Source organism: Leuresthes tenuis, unplaced genomic scaffold, assembly GCF_036924035.1.
Source record: "Leuresthes tenuis unplaced genomic scaffold, fLeuTen1.0.hap1 SCAF_3, whole genome shotgun sequence".
Classification (NCBI taxonomy): Eukaryota; Metazoa; Chordata; class Actinopteri; order Atheriniformes; family Atherinopsidae; genus Leuresthes; species Leuresthes tenuis.
The window spans coordinates 4,227,511-4,255,033 of record NW_027325357.1 but is presented as its reverse complement, the minus strand read 5'-3'; the positions used below and the strand labels follow the sequence as shown (position 1 = coordinate 4,255,033).

The 27,523-nt window shown below is 40.1% G+C and overlaps 1 protein-coding gene across 3 annotated transcripts in view; it reads right to left on the bottom strand.

Annotated features, from left to right (window-relative positions):
• Positions 1-27,523, bottom strand: part of grip2b (glutamate receptor interacting protein 2b) — a 127,712-nt gene that overhangs the window by 51,773 nt on the left and 48,416 nt on the right. The window lies entirely within an intron of this gene.

Sequence of the window (27,523 nt, the reverse complement as noted above, 5' to 3'; positions counted from 1 at the left end):
TTCTTGAAGATAGATTGTAGCTTATCTGAACTTGCTGTTCTTTTTGGCTTTATAAGGTGCTGCAACACACCATTAAACTACCGTATTTTTCGGACCATAAGGCGCACTTAAATCCTTTAATTTTCTCAAAAATCGACAGTACACCTTAAAATGCGGTGCGTCTAATGTATGAATTAATTCTGGTTGTGCTTTCTGACCTAGAACCGATTTTATGTGGTACACGGCGCTCAAAAATCTGTCAAAATGTTTTAGCACGGTCTTGGTCAGCTGATGGATTGAGCATTAAGGCCACCATAGTCACGAGCCTCGTGGAGTAATACGATCTGTGCTTCAACATTAAGGTGTGTGCATTCATTCATTCATTTTCTATACCCGCTGCTCCAAAAAATGGCTCCTGTTAGGAGACATGCTTACGAAGCGCTCAAACTCAACGCTATCAGTCACACAGCACAACAAGTGAGTTGAATAAAGTTTATCTGAGTTTTGCTTCATTTAATGCAGCTTATAACCCGAAAAATACTTAGTTTGTAAGGATGATCATAAAACTTTGAAACTCTGGACTTTGTTCAAAAGGGTAGATATTGTTGTATAAAGTAGTGTATCCAGGAAGTGCTTGGGGCCAATGCACAGTCAGTGATTTTCACCCTTTGGTGACACAACCGTATTACTTAGTTCTTCTGTAGCCACTAATCTATAACCCACCAGCTTAAAAGTTAGAGAAAAATGTCAGGCTGGGTTTGCAGGGCAAAAAGTCAGTATGGTTGAGACAACGAGCATTTTAATATAGCTGTCCCTGATGGCGTGTAATCTGGCAGCAGAATCAAAACTCCAGATATTAACTTTCAGTTAGACAATATATGGATCATATTTTACACGCAATAAGTTTTTCTGAATAATTACAAAGTTATAAAGAGATGCACACCAAGCTGGAAAATGTTCTCTAAAAGCTTTTTTATATGATTTTTTCCCCTGTCCCTCATTCATAATCTACTTACAACACACGCAATTGCATCCATTTTGTACTTACACCCAAGTAAGAAGATTACACAGAAGGAAGATTTCCCTGGTACCTACAGTGTCATTGTACTCCCAGATGGTTGATACTCTGGTAAATACCCACAGAAGGAAGCCTCCTGCCAGTTTGGACAATGAAACTGAGGCCATCACTGATACAGGCCACTTACACAGGGACAGATGCTGCTGCTTTATAGTCTCAGGCTTTATAGGCTTTGATAGGTTATCATTTCACATCTGTTACAATACCCACATGTGTAAAACTGGAGTTTTAAGCTGTGGAATCAATGCACATGATAGAGAGAAACATATCACTACTTTAGCAAATCAATGAATGAATCAATTTTGGACAGAGAAAAGTTAGATACGGAAAATGGTTGATGGAATACAAAGTTTAAAGGAAATCAAAGCAAACAGCAGCACAGACATGGATATCATCTTTAAGTTTGAACGTTGGTTTTAATGTAGGGGAAACGTTAAATGTCAGTAAGACGTTAGAATTTTACAAAATTCTGTGTGTGCTGGTTTCAGATTCTAAGCTGCATGGACTGATGCATAAAACTATTTTTTTTCTGGCATCAGCTTGACCGAATGGCATACATTCTACAAAATGTTTGCCATGTTGCTTCAAATCAGCAAGCAAAGCCATCCTAAGATCGCAATCACAAAAGCAATTTATGTGAAAAGTGGTATTTGAAAGTATTTTGGATCCAACACCATAAACAAAGTAAAGACGAGGTAATTTGGCAGTTTTGTGCACAGCAGCTGTCTTTATCTACACTCACATGCTAGCTTCCCACCTAAGTGAGGCAACCGAGGCAAATAAGCAAGTCAGCATTGGGTGTTCAACATCACCTGACTGCCTGCTGTTTGGCACAGCCAGCCACAGCAGGCTCCTTGTCAGAGGCGTTTAATACCATCACCAACAGGACAGCAGGAGTTATATGCAAAGATACGCTACCCATTGGGATTGTTTGGGGAGATGGTTTTCAGGAAGTTACTATAGAACTGGAGCCATGATAGAAAATTATTGGTACAAATTTATTTCACAAAACACAGCCGTAAGACACCACATCATAAAAGCCATCTGTTCGTGTTGCAAAAAGCACCAGCAGCACTGACCGGATAAATGTCACATCACATGTGACGTGGTTTTAGTCAAACTACGTGGGACACATTCAAACACATTATCTAAACTTGTTAAAACTTTTGGAAAAAGTGACAGCCATGTGGCTCAAATAATTTCAGTAGATCAAATATAAGGTGGTGAAATTCTTTTTCAAAATGGCTGAAATGATAAAATAACACAAACCGAGGATTGTTAAGGATTATTCAAAGGAAACACGAACAATAGGCGCAGACTACAAGGCTGAATAAGACACCCTGGATCCATATGTTGACATGTGGGACAAACTTCTGCATTAACTTACGGTTCATTTTCCACTGCAGGCGAATATGGAAAACTGCTCTGGTGTTTTTAGGTAAATGCTCAGTTTTAGGTGTCCAATTTTAGTTTTAAAGGGGTTTATCGTTGATCACATTGTGATTGATGTACACATTATGAGCTCATCAATGACATATGAAGGATGTTAAGTTTTTTGCCATCTTTTGCCATCCCACATCCCACTAACCGAGTTTGACAGCCGTAATGGGGAGCTGAGGCTGCTGTTGTGACTCTGAGGGGAAAGGATATGTCCTCCTTTACAACCTCTGCTCCATCAGAGGGATGAGATGCATTTAACAATGCATAAGCCACTTCTCATCAACTTTCATACCATACTCCAGGAGTGTCATTCAGGGATGTTATAGTCAGGCGCAATTACACCACAGTTTAAACATAAACATCTCTGCTAAACTTGCAGAGTAAATATATATTTGATATGAATTTTCAGCATGTAAAGCAACATTTTAAACCAGCTTACAAGCACAAAGATAGAAAAGCCCTTCACCACTGTAAAGAAACTGCAGAAGTTAGATTTTTGAGCTGCTGACTCGCATCCTGGATGTGGGACATATTGTTTGATTCTGTCAAAAGGTTTTAATTTGTATTAACACATCAAAAAGTAAAATCCTGTGCTGTAGCTCGGTGGCTGGCACTTCGGGACTGCAGCGTATTCACACTGAATGAGTTTTATTTTAAAAAATCCTCTTTGTGATATCTACCCATCATCTTCCTTCCTATGTTCCGTCAACTTATTGGGGCATAGATGCTGTTTTTAAAATATCACTGTTATCTTCCTATTGCATCTCTCGGGCTCAGAATTGCAGTAATACCACGCAGAACATCTAGAAATGTCAGGGAGAGTGCAGAAACTGACCATTCTTTCTGTAAAGCTAAATAAGTTTGATCTCAATCTGCCAACGTGTGTGTAAATGGGACAGAAATGAGGCAGCTGCTGATTCATCAAATGTCCTACCATGTTGTGAGGTCTGAGAGCTCAGGTTGCCGCGGTGACATCAAATGCAGCCCTTAGTCCCGCAGAAAGAGATTCACCACAATCTTGTCTTGAATTGGTATCATTTAGGGGAAAAAACAGATTTCCCGCATACATCAATGTGACATTTTTAGTTCAGGTGAACAAAATGTGGACATATTGATGAGTTAACAACAGTCACTTCTGGTTTTCACTGAAAGTCATGCCCTAGTTTAGGCTTTGAGTCTATGGGAAGAGGGTGACATGTCTGTCATTTGGAGACACCAAGCTGAGAAAGTGGAGGTCCGTTGTCCTGGAAAGTTACACCGTGAGAGAGAAGACCAATTTTTCTTTCTTTTAAAGAAATAAAGAACATATCCAGCTGCAGGGTAAACTCGACACTGGTAAAAGAGGAACTACATAGTGGGGCTTTACAGCTCATAGAACTCAGAGATGGGACAAGCAAAGGGATCTCAGCTGTGGGGTTTTCAGAGAGCAGAGCAGTCGTAGCTCCATTTTAACAGCACTGACTAACAGACACTGTAGCTATGTTTGTTATCCAAATAGAATAAAATAAAAAACCTGTGGGATCGCGAATGATTGCTGCAACATCTAATGGGATGTTCTCAGGATTGCCCTGACATCGGAATGATATCTGACAAGATGGAGCTGTAAAATCTTCCCCTTTATTCTTAGTTTCAGCATGCATGTAAACTTTGGTGACAACTATCTAGAATGTAATCAAGCACGGTGTGCACAACATAGTTGTCCGTTCTGTAAATGCATTATTGAATAATAAAGCTGATAAATATTTCCATTTTGAAAAAGAGCTACAACTGGACACTGGAGAGGTGTTGAATGGAGTAAAATCAAGGAGTTAGAGTAACTATGTCACCGTTTTGTCAGGTTTCTTCTCAAATACCTGATCCAGTTTAGGGCAACAGAATCCTTTGGTAGAGTGAGAAACGGATCGGGCTGGTGTTAGACTTCACTCTGCATGTTTAAAAACTCAATTAATGAAGTTGCCTGCTTGAGGAGTCCAGAGATTGCTATGTAATTTTCCTCTCAGGTTTTACAGGTGTGTGCTGCATGTTCTATTCAACGACCGGTGGACTTAAATCTGTGGGGATGACGGTCCCTGCAGGATGGATCTGGCCTCTGAGTTTAGTACCCAGTCACCCCAAGAGGATCAAGTGGGTCCAGCTAACTGGCAGAAAAACTAGACCAGCCGTTGACGGGTGCCACACTCACTGAACTTTTGGATCTTTGAGGACTCTGAACTTGAGAGTTCTGAGCAGGTGGAGAAGATGAACAGTTTACTTCCACGCAGACTGTGGATTGTACTTGGTGAAAACATTCACTTAGCGATCAAGAGTGGATTTGGCAACAAAAGCAGAATTTAATCTGTGATTAAATACATTTAAGAGCAACTCCGGTTAGAGGAAAGCACCTCTAAAATCTGTATTTTTAGTGACTCTTTAATGTTTTTATATGAAATCGCTACATAATATCACAAGTTAAAGTTTTTACTTCTGCATACTTTCTTATGAAGGGTTTCACCATGAAAAATGTCATATTTTGCTGCCTTCCAACAACTTTGAAATATACATCACTTCCCCATTGGTAACATTTCAAAATCAGGTCTTTTCCCCAGAGGTGACAGTGGAAAAAGAGGCCATTGTTGTTGTTGTTGTGTCCCAGAGTTTAGCGATCTCCTCAGAGGTGTAATAAGTTTAATAATTCACATGTTGTGGATTCAGTTTGGCTTCAAACCACATTCATAAGTCATCTGGATGACTGCTTTCCTGCTGTGACAGCCGTAATGGACCCCAGAGGATGCTCATCAACACACAAACACAAAGTCTTGCTCAAAGTGACACAAAAAGGAGCACCAGTGGTACACCTGCATACGCAGAAGATATCTGGATGAAAAAAAGAACTTCCACAAATACGTGTCCACTCACACAGACGTTAAGGATGCCTCAGGCAGCTTCGTCATCTCTGTCCTGCTGACTGGATGCAAGACAAACGCTTTTATTCACACATCTTTCCTCTAAGCAGTATGATCCGAAATTCTCATCTTTCAAACCCACAAATCTTTCACGTCAGCTTTTTCTAACTTGGGTATTATTCATCACAACAAGCATTTGAAAGCACTGCACTGGATCATTTAGTACAACTAGTCTTCTATCATCCTCACAGTGATTCTTAAGTTGTCCTTCCACTGCCTTCCCTCTCGGTTCCCATCTCTGTCTCATAAATTAATGTGTCCTCGTGAATAATTTGAATGCGATTAGGCTAATGACTGCTGGCACTGTCAGGTTACCGAACAGGTTGAGTTACAGAGGAAGCCTCAGGCCAGATTTTTTTTTCTGTGGCAGACACAATACTTACAGCATGAGCATCTTTTCTGGCTGAGACAGTAATGGCTTTAGCTCGTACAGTCTCGGCAGATTAAAGGATGCATGTTATCAGAAAAAAAAAAAAGGAAAAATTGAGATAAATTTCTCTACAACAGGAACGACTCTGTTGCTGAGTAATTTTTCAGAGTGCAGTAAATACATCTGCTGTAGAAATACATCTGCTGTAGAAATATACCTGCTATAGAAATATATCTGCTATAGAAATATATCTGCTATAGAAATATACCTGCTATAGAAATATATCTGCTACAGAAATATATCTGCTATAGAAATATATCTGCTATAGAAATAGATCTGCTATAGAAATATATCTGCTATAGAAATAGATCTGCTATAGAAATAGATCTGCTATAGAAATAGATCTGCTATAGAAATAGATCTGCTATAGAAATAGATCTGCTATAGAAATAGATCTGCTGTAGAAATATACTACGGTGCTAAAAACGACCGGCTACTTCAGTTTTGGAGAATCCAAACAAATCAACCGTTTCACATCTTAAGTACAACTTATATGTATTTTTGTTAAATTTTGAATTATCTAGAAATGCATTGTGATTTGGTTTATTTCTTAATTTGCTGTAATATCTACACTGGCATTCTTAGCAGCTCGATGAAAATAAAAAAAAAATTCAAAAAGATGATCTGATGATACTTCTGATGATTGCCTGCGGTGTGCAGCAAGAAAAACTGAACACACAAATGTTCAAGGCAAAATTAAGAGTGATTGAAAAAGACTTTTAAGACCATCTACGAATATCTAAGATCTTCTTTGAATGGACTGCTTAAAGTCTGAGAAAAGAAGAACTAAATGTGTTTAAATGGGTTTGATACATGGAAAAATGTGTTATCAACCACCCGGCTAAAAAAGGTTGAAGAAATGATAAGAACGTGAGCAGTCTGATCTAAGACACTGAAGGCATGTCTGCTCAGGATGTTAACTGAAAGATCCAAGACCAGCTCTAACCAACTGTAATAATGGGGAAAACCAAACAGAGTTTCTTTTAACCCAATCAAACTGCTCAGATGTGAAACCACAAATGCAAACTGACATTAAACATTACAAGCCTCTCGTCATAGTAACAGCATTTGTTTGCTACGTTTAACGTACCACTCTCTGTGTGTTAATGTTGCTGGTGTGGCTTTTTGGCATGTTTATAATAAAGATGTAGGTCTCCAAGTACAATTAGTTAGTGACATTAATATATGCAACATGTGTAAATGCAGTAAATGTTATGCATACATTACTACTAAGTTATGTTGTGTACACCTCCTGCTTGATCCGTTACTGTTGATAACAAAGCATTAATTAACAGGACCTATAGGAATTTCCCACACAGGATCAATGAAGTACTATAATTACAAATATATAGAGAAAACTCTTGAGTGTTAAAGGTGTGACTGGAGCAGTAGGCTAATATGTTTACTTATGGCATTAAAATGCACACCAGAGGCTCAGGTGTTGATTACGGCCAAAATACTCGAACATATCTTTTGATACAAATGGAGTCACTCGTAGTTGGTTGTACTACAGCAACCGAAGTACAAACATACTACAGACCTGTAATTAAAAGCTCTTCAGGAACTCCTTGTTTAAAGTGAAACTGATCTATTTGCACTGCTCTGTCACAGACATTTGCATTCTGTTTGGCAAACTTTCTTACTCCCTTGCTACACCAACTAGGTTTGTACACATGGATTTATATGCTTGAATGTGTCTTTCCATGCAGTGAATACCAACAGCATCCCTTCTGCAGAGTTGTGCAGGATTCCCTAAAGCCATCACATGAGCACACACATGCACACTGACCTCAGGCATATAGTATGAGATACAACAGAGGCTCTACTGCCACCCATGCCTTACAATTGTGTACCAGTTTCCAGCTCTTTTCACAAAACTGCACATCACAGTCACATCACATCACATCAGTTTTGATCACTCAGATCCACTGAATCTGTTCTGCCTAAAAACCTCCCACAGTTAGTTTTTTTTTAGTTGAGTTACTTTTAGTTTTCCAAGTTAAAACTGAAAAAAAAGAAAGCATTTAAAGCTTTCCGAGACAATAATTTAACATGTGGTTATATAGCTGCTGAAACACAGCACAAAAGTGCCACCAAATAGAAATGTGATGTCTGGAAGTCTTTTGGTCTGAAAATCGAGGTAGTTTGCATATCAAAATGCTGAATTTGAATCTCAAAGCAGAACTGTGAGAGCCACATGAATCAAGCTGTGGACTGGCATGAAAACACCGGGGAATATGGCATTAGGCTGGCAATATCAAAAAGTTGAAGTTTTGGGTTAAACAACACTCCAATATTTTCCTAACCTGACAACGCAGAAAGGCAATGTTTAGATTTTTTGACAACCATGAATATAAACCTGAAATATGACAAGTAAATTTCCCAAAAAAGATGGAATAATATGTGTTATTGCCTCCAGGTCCACAGCACATTTACCTAAAAAGTTCTCTTTAGCTTCGTCTGAGTTTGTTCAAACACTCGCAACAGAAACATCGACATGCATATTTATAAAGTTATTCCACATCCCACCTCAAGGTTACCAAAAAGCTATTAGGCAAGGAATGGCACAGACAGACCTCGAGGTCGTCAACAATATGCCCAAACATGAACATCCTTTCACACACAAAACACAACAGAGAGTGTCTCTTTTTCTCCTGAAACAATCTCACACGCACACACAAAAACACTTGTATTAATCAGTTTGCCAGAGGGCGCTGCTGTGCTAGAGGCTGCTGCTGTGACATTACCTTATCTGTGAGGACAGTAGACTCAAATACAGCTTCATGCAAAAGTATGCAAAGTCTATACAAATGCCATTTCAATGCAATCATCACCTCACAACTATAAACATATGCAGGCACACACATGTTGAATTGTGAAGCGATTTCTCCTAATCTGACAGGGATGTAAATATATGGGGAAACCTGCAAAGTTTCACCTTGTGGAGTTAAATGTGACACACACACACACACACACACACACACAGAGAGCAGAAGCTCTAGTGGGAGTAAGGCAGTGCCACTCTAGATTAGCTCTGTGTACCTTTACGGGAACACGAATTTGGCAGAGCCATGTGCAATGCTGCAGAGAAGTCATGGTAGCGGTTTTATAATCTTCCAAAGCTCTGAAAAATGTTAACCTGGAAGTCCTTCAATGGGGCTTCCAAAGCAGCACGATATGAGGAGCAGTGCTGTGGCCGCTGTTACAGACGCCACTGAAATCCTGATTATCAAGGGTGAGGTTTGAAGCATTTTCATTTAATTTCCAAATAACTTTCTTTCTCCGTGTAAATGAGCTAGTCATCTTAAACAAATGACTTTAAAGTAGCACCCTACAGGAATACAGAGCAACCATAGCTAATGCCTGACAATAACCAGTTAAATAATGGAGTATGTTGAGGTTCAAGCTGAAGAACATAATTGCAAAGCCTTGTCACAGAGAGAGATAGCAACAAGCAGGGTTTTAAAAGAAGTTATTTTAAACAAACAGCAGCTGCTGAAGTTCACAACGTGAATAATTTCTGAGACCTGGAAGCAGTAAAAGTGAAGGTTTTGCTTTACTAAAAATTTAAAAAAAACAAAACACCTAAAATAACTGGGAATTAATCACTATTACTCTGACTTACTGCCACTTTTCACATTTTGCCATCACATTCTTTTGGGATGCAAGACTGTTATTAATACATAATGTCATTATAATGACTTAAACTTTCAAACAGCTGTGGAAAATATGTGCTGGATGCTTTGTTCTCAGGTCATCTGCGAGAGTTTGCACTGAAACTTCCCCACAGAACAGAGGACCATGGCTAAGCAGGTTTCTCTCTTTTTTTGTTCTATCAGCATCACTTATCATCGTCATTTCCTGCATTATGTATCTGCAAGAACATAAAACTCCATGCAGAAAGGCACCTGTCAAGCAGTTTGTTACCCAGCACCTTCTTGCTGCGAAACAAGATCGATAAGATCAGATCTCTATTTGTAACATGCACAGTTCAGTGTACAGTGAAATGTATTTTATACCTGCAACCAATAGCAAAGAGAGAAGACAGAATAAAATAAAATAAATATATAAAGAGATAAAAATATCAAAAGTGAAAATCAGAATCCGCATCGAGAGGAGCCAGATGAGGTGGCTCAGGCATCTGGTTAGGATGCCCCCTGGACCCCTCCCTGGTGAGGTGTTCATGGCCCGTCCCACTGGGAGGAGACCCCGGGGGCGACCCAGGACACGTTGGAGGGACTATGTCTCCTGGCTGGCCTGGGAACGCCTCGGGGTCCCCCCGGAAGAGCTGGAGGAAGTGGCCGGGGACAGAGACGTCTGGGCTTCTCTGCTTAACCTGCTGCCCCCCCGACCCGACCCCCGGAGAAGCGGCAGATAATGGATGGATGGAAAATCAGAACAACGACAGTGCAAACCACCACATTTCTGAACATAAGAAGCCAGGACTGCATCTTAGGTTGGAAGAAATGTTAAAACAGCTGACTTTAAAATGCAGGATAGTGAAAACTCTGATGTCTCCCAGGCCTTTTTTTTCCTGTAGTAGAAACACTGACGCAACAACAAGACTCCTTCCATACTCATGACCATTTAGAAGTGAGATTCATCTTTGGGAAAAACATGACTTGAACTACTATGGAAATTATTCATGAAAACGGAACACTTAATGACAATGTGTGGAAGAACTAATGAACGTCCAGAATGTACACACTCCGTATGCATCCATTTAGGATATGTCATTGCATCATTTAATAGGAAAATACACTTGAATGAGCTAAAATTACACGCATGTTCTGTTTTTGCAATGAGCAGCTAGGAGGTGCCAATGTTTGTAACACAACTGAAACAGACAGCTGCAGAGACGAGGAGCAACAATAATCAGCAAAGCTTCGCAGAGGACATAAAAGAAAGAAAGGATGCAGTTTAAAAGAACTGAACCAAACACAGTAACCCATTCAATCTATTCTTTCTTTTTAGTTACTAGAATGAGGCTTTTAAGCCTACACACCATTATAATCAAGTCGCTATTCACCAAACCACCAAGTAGGTATGACAGAACAAAGGAGCCCGTGTGCTGGTGGAGTTCAGATAAAGGCAGACAACTGTTCACACAGCACAGCAACAACACGTCACTTTTTTCTGCGACTTTATGCTTATTGTGATAAACAACAAGAAATGTACCAATATTTCCAAAATGCACACCTTCAACAGAAAATGAGAACGCTGAATTCAACGGACGAATGACAGCAGTGGAAATGTATGTAAGACTGAAAAGAACTTAGGACGTGTTCACCTCTGATCATTCAGGAGCCAGCTCTGAAAGTAATTACTGTTTGTTGTGCATCTAATCATTATTCCTTTTTAGTAGCAATGGCAGAAACATTGTGGAACTGTTGCCACAAAACCTATTACCCTGTCAAAGTGACCAAATAAGCAGGTTACTTTGACCTTCCTGCTGACCACCAATTTCTTTGAACCATTATGCAAACGCCTGTACAGTGCCTAGTTTTTAAATTACCCAATTAAACTGTCTTTCAACCAGTTTCCTCCTCTAACATGTAATTAAAAAGGAAAATGCCATTTTTTGGAAAGATTAAAAACTAAAGTGTGGATTTTTTTATGGTCACACTTAAAATTCTTTCCACAAGTTAAGAGTAAACATTTGCTACCATTGAAGGTTAGAGTCCCTTAAGATTTAGGGATGCACCAATCCGCTTTTTTCACCTCCGATACCGATATCTGAGGTTTAGTATCGGCTGATACCGATCCGATGCAGAATAACTGTGTGGAATTATGGTAACAAACTGTAAGTTTCATTGTGTGGAAAAGACTGGGATCATTATTTTGTGCAAGGCAACATATGACTTGACTTATACATTTCTTTCCTATTTTTTTTTTTTAAAAACAGATATAGATGTACTGAATTACTTATTTATTTAATAATTGTGCACCAGTAAAACAATCTTAACCATAAAAATATAACAAGTGTAACTGGTTCAGTCAGCAATTAGGGACTCAAAATCCAATGTAAAACAAAATAATAAATAATAAAGGAGCTGAAATTGAAAAAAAAACAAAACAATAGCTTGGTTGGTAGACTTTCAAAGTAAATGGCAATCAGCCCATTGTCACCGATACCCGATCTTGGATTTTCTTTGATATCGGTACCGATATCCGATCCAAAATGGCATCATAAAGTTGGAAGAAACATCCAACTTCCAAAGTCCAAAACCTGCGATGAAAAGATCCCAAACATCAATGAATCCAAAAACTGATAAGATTATTGTTTTTACTCAGTTCGATAGGTATCAGGTTGATCTCCATTTCTCAGATGAAATTAGTGTACTCCACACATGTTGACCACACATCAGAACCAAGGTAAAATAAAGGGTGCCTGCATATCTGCCTGAACAGTGAATGAGTGGAATAAACGCAACCCCGTTATTAAGTGAGGTATTACAAACTTATTGTTTTCCCATTTCTTTTCACCATCAAATCGTCTTCACAATCAGCTGATTGAAGGTGAGCAGCTTGTATTGTTTTTTGGTTATTTATGGAGCACATCGTGCGAACAGCCAGCCGTCTAATGGACCTTGAACAGGAGCCCGTGTGTTTTCTGCATGATGGCAGATCCAGGCAGAGGGTGAGAGGGATAGTAGGAGACCCATCACACCCAGCTCACTCCCTGCTTATAACCCTCCCATCAGGCCGCAGGTTCAGGTCCATCAAGACCAAAACCACCAGACACCTGAACAGTTTTTCCTCCATCGCCCTCCTAAACAAACCATCCCAGTCCCCCCCCACCATTCCCAAAGACAGCTGAAATAACAGCAGCACTCTCCCCCAGCTCTTCTACAATATTCATTCCTGCCATCTTGTATATATTTCCGGTCATATCATTCTGTACATATCCCACCTCAACTGTCCACATTTTTTATTTTTAAAGCACCACTTCTTTTTTGCTTGTCCTGCTATGTTAACTTTTATTTAATGTCCTGTGGCGCTGTTTCACCAGGTCAAACTCCTGTGTACGTTGTACATTTGGCGAATAAAGAGATTCTGATTATTTATGCGGACTGGTTCAGTTGATTGGGATTCGAGTCTTTTAGAAAACGGTCCGTTTGCAAAGGTTAGAAACATACCATTTAACTTGGCTGCGATCACTGACTGAATATAAAACATAAGAACGTAGACTCGCAGCTCATTTTCTCAATGTTGCCTTGTGAGTTGACACAGAGAGCACACACTAACAGGCAGGACAGATCATTAACTGCATTTCTCTCAATGTGGTTGAAAATTACAGGCTCTTTGTCCATCACTCAGACACATTGAAGCAGATTAACTAAGCCGGGGAAATGAGAATGTAGTCGCAAATCATACAAAGTGCAGATGGGCGTGTCCATTGCTACAAACGCAGACGCAACAGGCTCATTTTAATACCAAACCAGTATTTTAATGTTGCGTCTAATCCTAACCCTCATTTATCCATGAAGACATCTGATTAAATATGGTCAAATCTTAACCAAGGCAGTTTATTCTTTGTAATTTAATCAACTGAAGTCTGTAAATCCAGCTACAATCCCAGAAAAAAACCCCACTGGGATGTCTATGTTGAGTTCACTCAAGACTTTGTTCAGTTGTGAGGTGAAAGAGGGACAGTATATGTTAATATGGAGATATTCTTCTGTTCTCATTGGTCACTGCTGGCGAAAACGCATTTAATATCTCATGTTAAGTGTTATAAAAATGGAATTATTCAGGCTGCCAACAAGATGCTTCCTGCTAAGCTACCACTGCGCCTTTTTGACAATAACAAACCACAACAAAATAAGCTTTGTGACAGGTGCAAAGACATACTAAAACTGGCCATTATTTTTAGAGATGTGCATTAAACAGTCATTGATTCAAGTTCGGTCTTTTCAAGTTATTGTTCATTTCTGTCTGACAGTACTAATCCACCACATAGTAGTGCTATGGCTTCCTATAGAACCTGTGAGTGAAACAAACTGGTGGGACTGCAAAAGACAATCTTATCCATGAAGTAAATGTTTGGTACTTTGTTGGAATTGTTCAATTTTAATGATTACCTTCAGAGAATTGTGAGCAGCAATCATCATGCTTAATGATGAAAATCTGGGCTGTACTCTGCTGCTTACAGCTGGGAAAGGCTTCAGCACCCCCATGACCCTGAACAGGATTGAACAGATACAGGAAATGGATGGATATTTAAAATATTTCGTGATTTCTCTAGATGATCTTATTGTCTGCAACATGTCGAGCCATTCATCTAGTTCCAATTTCCTGCTCTGATCCATCCAATTGATTCACTATTCTTGGTTTTCAGAACACTCGTAGCTGTTACTTTCAGGGTTTAGCAGGTCAGATAGACCCCCCCATAGGGAATTATGTGTCTTTCCATATTTGCTACATGATTTTGAAATATAACAAAGCACCCACACCTGCGTGTGGCACCTTAAACACAGAATCACAAACTTGCAATATATATACAGGAGTATCTGAACACCAAGGCGTATGATTGCTGTCATTATGATGCTGTCGCTGCTGAAGAAGTGTAATTAGCCATTGTCTGCAATGGTGCTGGCGAACAGTTTGACTGTAGTTATCCAACATAGGATGTGAAGAATAAATGCTCAGAAAACACACGCACACAGTCATCCCGATCCATACACATACAAAATCCATCACCCCCCCCACACACTTTTTTTAAACATCCTCATCCACCAACCACACATACAGATCTCACCCACACATTCTGAACATCTATGGAAGGAACAAGCAGTAATTAGGATGGTTAATGGCTTGTCTGTTGTGGTTAATTGCAGCCTGTATAGATCTGTTTTGAGGGTGAGAAGGGGGAGGACGGCGGACAGGAGATGGGTCTGATCACCGCTTCAGTTCTAATGATCTCATGTTTTAGTTTTCTCAGCATCAGCCCTTTCTTTCAAAGCAGAAGACTTTGTTTGTGCAAAACTTTTTCAAACTCTGAAGAGGATCAGGAGGGAAACAGACACTTGGGTGTACGTTTAAATGGTAATTGGACTGTACTTATAGCACTTTTCAGGTCCCGCTGACCACTCGCAGCACATGCCACATTCACCTTTTCACTCACAGCTCGTCTTTGTCTATAAATACACAATTTTTTTCTTTAACAGGCTACACCGTGCTTTTTTTCCCCATCACACACATTCAGACAACCACGGACGCATCAGTAGACAATGTGGGGGTTCAGTGTCTTGCCCAAGGGCACTTCAACAGATGGCTGCTCTTCTTCCTGAGCTACAACAGCCCGTTTGAGAATCAGACACAACCTTTATCCACTTTATTTCCTTGAGAGCTTGTTGTATTTTGCCACCAACATCCAGTTGATGTCATTTTTAACAACTCAAATCTGGGCTTTGAAGAAATCATTCCATGATCGTCCACGTCTTTTTTGTTAGCCACTATTTGGTAGTACACTCAAGATCCCATTCACGTTATTTTCAAAATCTGTTGGATATGATACAAAGTCAGTGAAATCATTGGCTGAAAACTGCCCAGTCCATTAAGCAGCAGAGCAACCCCAAACCGTAACACCCCCATCACCATGCTTCACAATGGGCAAATGTTAACTGTCACTGTAGCCAAACAACTATCTTTGAATTTTTACTGTTTACCTCACATTACAAAAAAAAAAAAAAAAAAAAAAACGGGTCACATTTTCACTGCAAACTGTGGTCTTGCTCTAATGTTGTTGTTTTTTTCTAACAGCAAAGGCTTTTTCCTGCCTGCCCAACAGCTCATCTTCTGACTAAATGTACAGTATTATGCACTTTGAAGCCAGTGTTTACAGGCTCCACGTGTCACTCATCAAGGAGGTTGCAGCTGTGTAATCTGGAGCCTCTGATTCAGTCTATGGATTTTCAGATGTGCTGGATGTAGAAGTGAAGTTACTTTTAACACCAGCACGTCATTTCTTTAACAGAAAATGTTTCAGGGAGGATCAATTTGAAGTCAATTTAAGAAAGTCAACTGTTTGGATGAGATTCATTTTTATTTTCACAGAGTGCAGATTACCTCCACTACTAGGGCTGTATTCAACCAAAGAAATTCTTGGTCGACTGAAACCCTGAAATTTCAACTAAAAGTGGACTAATGGGGGGCAAACTCGAGTCTGACAGAGTTTTGCATCATGTGCATCTGCGCAAACTAATAGCCCTTTATTACCGAAAATATACTGATATCAGCACAAGAAGGCAATTAAACATGAAAGGCAATACAGGGAAAGTTATCTTTATTAAACATTCCAGATCAAGACAAGTGCAAACGAAATAAAGCTGCGCATTACTGCATTACGTTTGGATGATAGAGGCTTAACACCCAGCGTGGTCTGGGTGTATCTGAGGGATGCCCCGGCAGTTATAAAACGAAATATGTTTAATATGATATTAATAGCCTATAATATTGAAATATTACAGTTTTTAGATGATACGCCCTGTTTTAGTCGAGCTGTGATATGCAAACTGTTGTTTGTTTTTCAACTTTTTTCCTGCCATCTATTTAGACACTGCTGATGTCTTTGACATGGATGGTAGAGGAGGACTCACTGTAAATGAAACGCTCAAAATAAAAATAAATGTTCAGCAAACCACCGGACGTTGAATAACGTGGACGTTCTTCAATCCACCCGTCTGTAGTGGGTTGGGCTAATCCAAAATAGTGCAAACAAGGGGGGTCTTCTCTGAAGACAGGCTGTTACCTGTGAAACAGGTGCTCTGAAAACACCCCCATTAGCACTTGGTACATTCCTCCTGATGAAATTAACCATAGACCGTATGAAATTAACACGGTAAAAAAAAAATATATAAATAAATCGACCAATCAGAACTTTACAGCCCTGTCCACTACCACCACTGTAGACACATTTTCTCGAGACAAATTGGAATAAGAGGGCATTTAACTGTTAAATTATAGCATAGACTGTATGCAAGATAAGAAAGTATAAGCATGAAATGTACCAGTCTACACTGAGAAATGTGTGCATCCCAATCTAAAAAGATACAAATTAGCCAACAAAAATATAACTTTATCAAACTTCTGCATCTTTCAAACCAAATTCAATTGTTGCTAAACAGTTGTGGAGCCGCTGGGTTGGAAAAGACTATGGTAGCATTTATAAAATGGCAAACAGATCTCTAACAGGAGGCAAAAACCCATCCTCCTGCATGAAAGTCAGACGGTTAGCATCCATTCAACATCCTAAAATCCATTGTGTTAACAATAACTGGATTAAAATGCCTGCTAGTAACACCACAGACATTACATACAGTGTTGTCCAGTCCGAGGTTTGCTTTTACCATCGCCAGAAATAAAGAAGCTCTATTTTCATCATGAGCTGAAAGAGAAGAAATATTCTAATCCTCAGGAAATACCGACTGCACACCTTGCTGCTGCAGCCCAAAGACAAAAACGAAAGAAAGATTTCGTTTTTCTGATGAATTTAGCTCTTTAAGTGTTGGACATATCCTCCAAATCAAGAGGCAAACCTTTGCTGAATCACACCGAAAGGAGAGCTGGTTCTCAGAAACAAAGAAACATTTCTCTCAGCTGCAGAGAAGCGCGTGGAGAAAACAGATTGGCAGTAGTAGGACGGGGAAAAACACAAAACAAAACATCAAAAAACTCCTTTGAAGCTGCATTTGACTTTCTTCCTGCCAACATATCCCACATGACACCCTGTTAACTCTGTTGACGGGTTCATGAGAGGGCCGGCGATAGGAGACAAAAATATTTTTAAAAAAGATGGTTTTGTAGTGTGTCATTAATAACTTTCATGGTTTGATACCAACACACTCGGCTGTGTTGTACCTGCAACGATCGTAAGCTGGTTGAGGTAAGAACATTATCCAACTGCCTAAAAATGTAAATAGATTTCTCCCACTGCATCATCCACTCCTCCAACTGTCACCAGGGACATTCAAGAATCTCTCAATTACCACAATGTAAGTCATAGTCAAGTGTAACATAAATAATAAGGGTTATTATCATGGATGTACAATGAGCCCCCGTCTTTGCATGTCATGAGGCTGCATCCTCATCAAGCTCACAGAACAGACGCCCTGCTGAAAGATTACGGTTGCAACAAGCTGAGGAAAATGGAGTTTGCAGGGAACAGCAGAGCAAACTGCACGCATCATGCACAGCTGATGATAACACCCGGCACGCTCACCGCCTCACAGACCCCGCTAGATTTCTGGTTCGGTCAGCTCTGTAATGCTCAGAAAATGAAGTGGATCAACCGGAGCAGTCGGCAGAAAGCCAAAGCGGTGATAAAGCTCTCATCATTCATTTATTGTCCATTTCTCCTCCATTGGCATTTTATGTGCTCATCTCTTCAGCAGTAATGAACAGATTAAATCAATCCCCAAAATACCGCAAGCAGCACAATTTACCCATCTAACAGTTGTGTGAGGAACATGTGAAAAATATGTTTTCAAACTACATAAACAGAAGGAGAGGGGGGGGGTAAAAAACTACATATTTTTTTAAATATTCATAGCAACTCCTCTGAACTTTTCTTTTTAATCCCTCATAACAATGAAGACAAATTAAAGAGGTTTTAAAAAGCATGTTCTGAAAGGTGAACCCTCTGAAGTGCATGTATCTACATAAAATTACAAACAAAATGAAAACAGCTTTGTCAGTCCCCAGCATCCCCACACTGTTATCAGCTTAGCTGGAGTCTCTGAGGCCATTGCAGAGAATATCGCTCCCACTATGCTCATCGGTGCATGAAATAGGATGGCGCTCACCTTATTAATATCCCTGATGCATATGGTTAACTCTATCGCAGTAATGTACTCTGTATCAGGGAGACTTAGAATAGTGCCATCATGTTTGCTCGTTTTGAATCTTCGCTATGAGAGTGTGTGTAATTCAGTGAGTGCCGTGCAAGCGTCAGACCTACGGATATCATCTATTAACAGAGGCCACAATTCTGTGCTCGTCATGAATTTCAAACTCACTTCAACAGTTTAAATGCTCAGCCCAACATCTTTAAGGATGGCAACAAAAACACAAGCAGAATTTATTTGGTTGAAATATGCAGGCTGTACAGGGGTCATTCAGCCACGGTGGCTTTGAACAGCTGTTTTAATTTCTCTCTTTCCTGCCTCAGCTTATTAAGAACTACTCTGTTCACTTCATTTTTAACTCCATCTGACATTCAGGTCTGTCGCCAGCAGTACTGCAAGTTTCTACAGTTTACCCAGAATACTCCTCTGGTGGTGTGAGGGGGGGGGCATTATGGACCAACGTGTTCTAACTCGGCACAAACTGGACCGTGTCAAGACTCTTGGTGTCACATTTCAATGTCAAATGTAGTTCAAAGAAGTCACTAAACATCTTAAATCGATCCAGCAGACCATGTCCAGATGAGTTCTGCTAAGGAAAAGAGTATAAGGACTTTAGGAGATTACGATTTTCTGCACATTAACAACTAATTTTGTTGCCTAAACCTAAACAAACAGCCAGTCCAATCCTAAAGTAATTGTTTTTGAGCAGCAATATTCAATGTTCAAGGCTCTACATATTTCATTCTCTCAAGCCTGCGGTGTTGTTAGCAGATAACAATACTTTAAGGGGTTTAGTTCTATTATCTAAAGAAGTTAAAAGAGGTTGACTCGACTAAAAACAAAAACTATTAGAAAAAGTACAATAACTGCCACAGACACAACCTCCAAGTGGTCTCAATAGCTTTTCATTAGCATGATGCTCAAGTAAATCACCATCTTGATGCTTAAAAGCAGTTTCTAAAGTTGTAGCAGATATAATTAAACTGCTATAAGAAGGGTTATTAGCTAACTAATTAACTAAGTTTCAGTGTGCAACGAACTGGGAGATGGAACAGGTGGCTGTAGGGGCATTTCGTTTTACTGGAAGCTTTAAGATCTGCCGTACTTGTCTGTTAGCAGGTAAACTAAAGCAGCTTTTACTCGTGCATCACAGCCCTGAAATCTGCCAACGATATAACCGAATGGCGGCGTACGAAAAAGCAAATGTCCGCAACATTTTCTGTTCCAGACCGTTCAGTGCAAGTAAGTGAATCGCTTGCTGATAAGAGCCGTTTTTCCTCTGACCTGTACGTTGCCCTCAAGTCACTCAAATAAATACGTTCAAATTTCAGTAGCATTAGACAAATAAACATGCCAACGTAGTCTCGCATTTTAGGTCAGAGATATGGACATTCAAATTGTATGAAAAAGTACAAAATTAATATGCAAAGTAACACCGTAACAAAAGTCTAAAACCATTACCGGCTTGTATTGAGAAAATAAAAATGTGTTTTTTAAAAAATTAAAAAATCTGACAAAGAAAACAGCCCCACCTGCAGGACATTAACCGTATTGCATGAACAGCCCATGCAATTTTTGAATGGCACAGGAGTTCTGGGAAAAGTGGTTTAAAAAAAATAATGAATACGTATAACACTGGCCCCAAATAACTGGACACAATGCCTCTCTTTAGTTTCAAACTCACCAACACTGGCTGCCCCAACGTCCCTTCTCAAACCGCAAAACATGACCGCAGACATCGACTTTCCCTTATTAGAGTAACATCCACAGCAGACACTGACGGAGAAGAGGAGGAGAAAGGAAGAGACAGAGGGAGAGATGTGGACTGCCGAGCGCTCGGGGAACACAGTGGCGATGATAAGAGATGACTGGCGCTTACGTTACAACCACTCAACCCCCAAGAGAGAGAGGGGGGAGGAGGGGGGAGGAGGTGGGAGGGTAGGCTGAGGCTTGAAGAGAGAAAGTGTGTAGTAATTGGTGAAAAGAAAAATGGAGATGTGTGAGTGCAAGCAACAAAGAGATAAAATGAGATGGATGAAACCGAGAGGAAAAGGAGTGTTCATTTTTAGAAGAGAAGCAACATAGAAAGGGATGTTCAGTCATTTTTGTCAATTCATCCATGTCTATTTCAGACAGGGTTGATATAAAAATCCTGTTTTAGACCCATTTCTCTCAGTTTGTGTGTTTCCATATTTCACATTTTACAGGAAAAGATGTGTTTTATACACAGGGATGGATAGTATCCAATTATAGACCATGAAGCTGGTAAAACTTTAAAATCATGAGTTTAATATTTTAATCTTTATGATATTTAAACATGCACACTGGGAAAATCATCAGAAAAGCTTCAGCTAAATGCCCAAATGGGAATGTTAAAACCAGTGGAAACCACACTCAATAATATGGTGGGAACCTTTTAACACAATCTCCCGACCAAAAGCAAATCTTGCTTTGTCATGTTTTACAACAAATGGCACCAAGATCACAAAATGAAGACCTTTGCATTTTATAGAAGAGAGAGAGTCGAGCTATAGACCAATTTCTTGATTACAAACATTATTGGATGCGTGTGCATCCCGGTGCAAAACTGGTTGGCAGTCGCAAGATTGTAAAGAAGTCCTTCATTGAACAGATTTGAAATAAACGCAAAGTTCTTCAAATGTTTAGGGAAACAGAAACAGTAGAGGATTCAAAGGCATGGATTAGGCCAAGCTGAATCTGAATCACAAGAGAAACAACGTCTAAAGATCTGATTAATCTGTTTTTACAACCTCTGGTCTAAAGCACTTAGACTGAGGCGTTGACATTCGTTCAAATGTCCAAACTGCAAAGAATAAGCAAAAGATCTAATTCATAGTTCAGCGCTGTCAGATAAACCTCTGGGAAATGTAAGCAGAGACCATTTCTGAATGAGCCTTGGCTGTGCATTTTCTGCTCTTCTTATTAGATAAGTATCAGTAAAGTGGTCACATTAGTCTTATTGGGCTTAATGTCAAGGCCACTTTCCAGTCTGCCACTTTTAACAGAAATAACACCAACTGTAAACAACTGAGACAGCAGTTACGACTAACCAAGTCTGGGAAAACGGCTAGCACAGATAAGCACAGATTACCTTTTCAGTTTCGACCACAGCAATTATAAAAATGAAATATATTTTATGCAAAGCGACTCACACTCACATCTCAGCATTAGGTCATCGTTTTGCTGGAGGTGATGCCTTTCATGCAGGGGGAGGTCAGGATTTGAACACCCACATGAAGGGCAGCAACCTCACCACTACCCAGTCACTCCTCCACACTTTGTTGCCTCTGGTACAGCCAAAGAGATGTGATCTTCTCTGAATACTGAGGAGTCGATTTATTTATTCATTTATTGTTTGGTGCATGAACTACTTTCTTTCTGCTTAGAAGCCTGACTCTAATTGGTAGGAGCTGCTTTTTGCTCCATTGTTGCACCTCCACGATGACACGGCTAAGGGTGCAACGATTAGTCAAAGTTGTCGACAAAAATCGATAACATAATTACTCGCCCACGTATTTAATTGTTGATAATTGTCGTTACGTCATCACACTCTTTTTCACTCTGTCGAGCTGAACATAATTTTTCGTACGGTGTGAGTCATCTCACTTCCTACCTATCTCTGCTTAGAGATGCTAATAGCGGAGATGACCTGTAGAAACACAGTGAAATGGCTGCGGCTGAATTATCGTCCTGTCGTCCAAAAGTGTCCAGGGTCTGGCAGCATTTCACCCTCAACACCCAGAAAAAATAGATTACCTGCAAGTTTTGTAAAGCCGACCTCATGTATCACGGGAGCATGTCAGGCATGAACATTTGGAAGATATTTAGCTTGTTAGCGTAGCCTGTTAGCTATAAATAAGCGGAGTTGTCTTGGATTTTAACATTAAAACTGTATCATTCAACTTCAGTCCAAAGTTACAGTATTCTTTTTCACTCTTTGGTATTGATCTGACTGTTGGTGCATTACAGCCACACTCTTCTTAGCATTTTCAGTTAATGTTAAAAGTCAAGATAAAAATGTGGCTTGAATGTGTCCTTTTTCAGTTTTAGATTTTTTAAAAATTAGTAATTAAATTAGTAATTAACCAATTAGTCGATTAATTAGTCGTTAATAATCGATGACTGGTCAACTGTCAAAATAGTTGTTAGTTTCAGTCCTAGACAAGGCACAGAAACACCTCTATTAAGAAGTAGGGTCATTTGTTCATAGTCTTATATACAATTTAATGTCTTTTAGTCTCGACTTTTAACATCATCATTTGCTTTGCTGAGTACATATTTCAAATAAATCAAAATGCTTGAAATCAGCTAAAATATCAGCAAGTTGTGACTTTAACTCTATTGGGCATAAATACAGAAATAAGAACGGGGAAAACTTACTGTCTCATAATTTCTGAGGACAGAGCATAAATGTAATATTTTATACAATAATTTGCAATTAGAAAGTATTTAAAAGAGATAATTTTTATCTGTTTTTTAATTCTGAAGTGGAATTGTGTGAATTACTTCAGAGTCTGACCCGCAGCAGTCGGAGTGCTCTCAGTTTGGAGAAGCAGAAACTTTCTCAACAGCAGAGCTAAAGCTGAAAGCTTTTCAGAACATGGTCACCAGAAAAGCTGATTTTCACTCAATCTTAACCTACAATGTTTCAGGGCAGCCCGACAAAACGCCGTCCTGTGTGACGCCATCCGTCTCGCCACATGATGGCGCAACCCAGACCGTTCTTGAATGCATCCCGAACAACTTTACTGCAAAATTCGTTTTCGATGGTGAAAAATACTTTCATGCTGTTAAAAACTAGGATTCCCCCTTGAATGCCTCCCAGTGGTTTGGTCCACTGTCTCCATCAGAAAGTTTCTCAGACAGCTGCAGGAGGAATACAAATTTATTTAGTTTGTTACAATTTCAGGCCATGTGCATATGAAGAAGATACTTTAGATAGAAATGACAAAGTTGGGTTATTCAAACAACCTTGGAAAAGGAAATATTCGTCCACTTTCCTGACAAACAGATCAAGTTTGGAGAAAAAAATGCATCTTTTAAGTCATATTTAGCAGGCATGTCCTAAGTGAATGTCGGCCACCAACATGTAGTGAGAGCTGTTCTGCAGATGGAAAACATTGGAGTAAATCATTAAGAGGCACAAATGTAAAAGCCCGAGTTATTTCACTGAATATTATATTATTCAAAATTCTACCGTTTTGTTTACAAATGAAAAATGGTCTTTTTTTTATATACCGAGGGGGAAACTTTCTGGCTGCACCACCAGATAAACAAAGTTTCTCTCCATCATTCCTAACTGGCTTTATCTCCTCCGTGCTGTCTGCTGAAATTACTTCTCTTTTATTCTCAAGCACCATTTTCTTTCTCTCATTATTCCATATCCATTTCTCTCCCCTCACTGGAAGGTATCTGCTTCAGACATCATTCCTCTCCCACTGTCTAAAATAATCAAAGAAAAAATAAAGAGAAACACACACATATACAGTAAATATATGCATACAGTGTATCTAACACGGTTGCACATGCAGACATGCTTTGATAGCACAAATATGAAGCCTTATCCGTCTGTTGGCTGGCTGAGGGAGCAGAGAGACAAATAACCCTGTTACACTCTCTCTCTGCCTCATGGCCTGTTCCTTGTAAAGGCCGCTCGCCCTGTGCAGTCTGACCTAAATTCATCCCAAAGAGTTCACCCCCACATCTGTACATCTGCAGACGTTCTGAGTTCCGCCACAGTCTGGTCTAGCTCCAAATCACACAACAGTCAATGCAACATAGACACAAGACCCTGATGAGACCAAATTACAGCGTGGACGAGCAACTTTTAAGAACATCTCAAGAGGGTAAAAAGCTGATCCAGATCCTGTTTCCATAACCTCTCATTGGCTCTAAGGTTCAACAGATATTCAGACCCTCCTTTTCCATCTTTGACCCACATGACACAGCAGAGTTTGGGCTAAAACAAAAAGACTCTACAGTGTCTTGAACCTCCGGCAGAGAAATCTCATCCACAGCTGGCAGCTCACCGCTGAGGTTTCAATGCAAAACATCACAGTTTTACAATAAAACTAAGAAAATGCAGCTCATTTAGATTACATTTCCACCCAAATTCTAGATATGTGATGGCATTCAACTGTCACATGCAGCCACATGATCACGCTGTTCACCTGTGGTGACGCGCTACACAACACAGTCAGTGGGTCTCCATGATGAGATTAACTGGATTACAGCTACAGTTGGGTTCTGCTCCTTATCTGAGGGTAATTCTCCTTGGATATATGGCGGTGAATGAATGGAATCACTGGCACAAAGCATGTCATACCCCGGTACGATAGGTGGCGCTGTCCCCATTTCAGCTATCGCTAATAGAGCCACTTCCTGTTGACGTCTTCACCACCAACAGCAACAAACTCAGGCATTCAGAAAGATGGCGAACGCAGAGCGAGATGAAGCTGCGTCCCTCTCCATCTGTGATGAGCTGGTTATGGCACAGACGATGCACAACGGCGCATTCTCCATCACGTTGTTTGTTTCTTTCTGACGGCGCCGACAACAACAGGAATATCGTCTCCTTCGACTTCCAGGTGACGATCCCGGGAAAAAATCTGGAGCATGTGCAGAACGCTCGATCCGATCCACTGTCGTCTACGTGCACGTTCAGTGCACGTTTGGATCGAGTTAGCTCAGGGTCTTAATTCGATCGCGAGTAACCCGATCCGATCCGGGTTTTTTTTGTCAGATTAAAGTGTCTCCATGAACTGAATAACTCAGTAATTTAGTAATTTAGCCATTAATCCGATCCGATGGCGCTCACTGAGTGTTGTTCACTATTCATTTGATCATTTACAAGAAGAAGAAATGGCAGAGAACGGCGTTAGAACGCTGGCTTACAAAAACACGAAACCAGGGGATTAAGAAGCGTTTTCACTTCTCAACTTCGCTCTCACTTACAAATGATTTGGGATAAGAATTCAAAACATGCATTATGGGTTTGAAAAATATATTTGTTTATGGTTTAAAGCCTACAAATAAGTTGCCATCTGAGTTTCAGCCGTGAACTGCTACACAAATGTGGAGCATATCTGCAGTAGAGTACGTGTTTTGAAGTGACCAATTCCAGAATTATTTCAGAACTTTTCCAGGTATTTTGAGCAGTTTCTTTTAAATCCAACCCTTCCTAAGATGATGTGCTGAACACAGCTGGAGTCCATCCTCCCATTCACTTCCTGAGTCCTCCGATTTGCCCAAATTTTGAGTAAAACCACATCTTTTTAAACTTCTGCCACTAAGTTTCTGCTGCGGTTACAATAGAAGATGCTGCTCATCCAGCTTCTGGCTACCACATAAGAAGCCTTTCAAGATATAGTTCTGGACTACCTTAAAGATCTCATCGTTCTATATCTGGCCTGCTTGTTATTCAGGATTTCTGAGACCCGAATGGGAGGCAGAGCCCATAGTTTTCAGCCTCCTGTCCTGTGGAACCAGCTCCGGGATTCAAACCTCCTTTCTGTTTCTAAGACCAACCTTTCCTCTTTCACAGAGATTTTACTGAATTTGTTCATCTCATTTTCCCTTATGTTTGCATTTTGACTTCTGCTCTCATCGCTGCTTACATCAGCATTTCAAAGTGTCAAGTTTTCAATCTTTCACTTATTTTCTTCTTAGTTACGTTTCATTTTCACCCAAACCCTACTGTTTTGACAGCTGATTCAGTCAGGAGTCTTAATCAATTGTCATTATTGATTAAAATTGAGAAGTTATGCACCCTAAACCAAACAAGGGTCTTCTTTCAGATGCTAACCAAGTAGCTTTGAAGTCTACACCGAAACAGTCGCAGAACTAACAGGAGATAGACTAATGAGAACATTTGCTTGCTGTTGTAGGCTGTATGTTGCACATTTGAACATCCTCAGAGGATGGGCGAGTCCGTCTCTCCCTGGATGACCATGGACCTGGCGACAGAGTGTAACCAGGCTGTAAATTCTGTGTCTCTCACATCCCAAACAAGCTTCTGAGGACTTGAGCATCATGTGTAGATGGCTATCGCCAACCTGTTCACGCTACCAGGGAATTAAACACCGCCATTTTGACAAAGCACAAAATATCAGCTGTAAGAAATGATGACTGTTGCAATTTTAGGTCTAATATGAGACAACTGCTTTTAGGTTTAGTTTTCGGTTAACTACAGCTACCGAAAGTACTTGATGAGGGAAGGCTTGGATTAAAAGTAGGTCCACACTTAATAATAATTCTGTAGGATGAAAATGAACAAAGATTACCCAATAACAGGGATCTGAGGAGAGCTTTCCTCAAGCAATACAAAAAATAACAGGAAGGAAGAGGAAAAAACGGACGGAAGGAGGCAAAGTAAGCAGTCAGGAAAATGAGTCATGTCAGCTCGCTCCTCCACACACACACACACACACACACACACACAAACACACACACACACATCACTTGACTGTGCATCTTATGCTGCGTGTGGTCAGTTTCGTCCTCTCGTTTGTGTCTCGTCTCTCCTCTTCCCTCCTTCTCTCTCAATCTGTGGGTTTCAAGTGCAAATGAATCCACACTGAGGATTATGGGTAAGTACTTTGAAGTGGCAGATGATGGCCTCCTGTGGCTCGGTGCAGGAAAAACACACGCACTTACGTGTTTGAACACTCGTGCACTTCCACACACAGAGCAACCCCTTAATTCACACCAACACACATCATAGCAGTCGGCTGATTAAGAGAGCGCACATATCTGCGTGAGGACAGGCAGAGCAAACACACGAGCA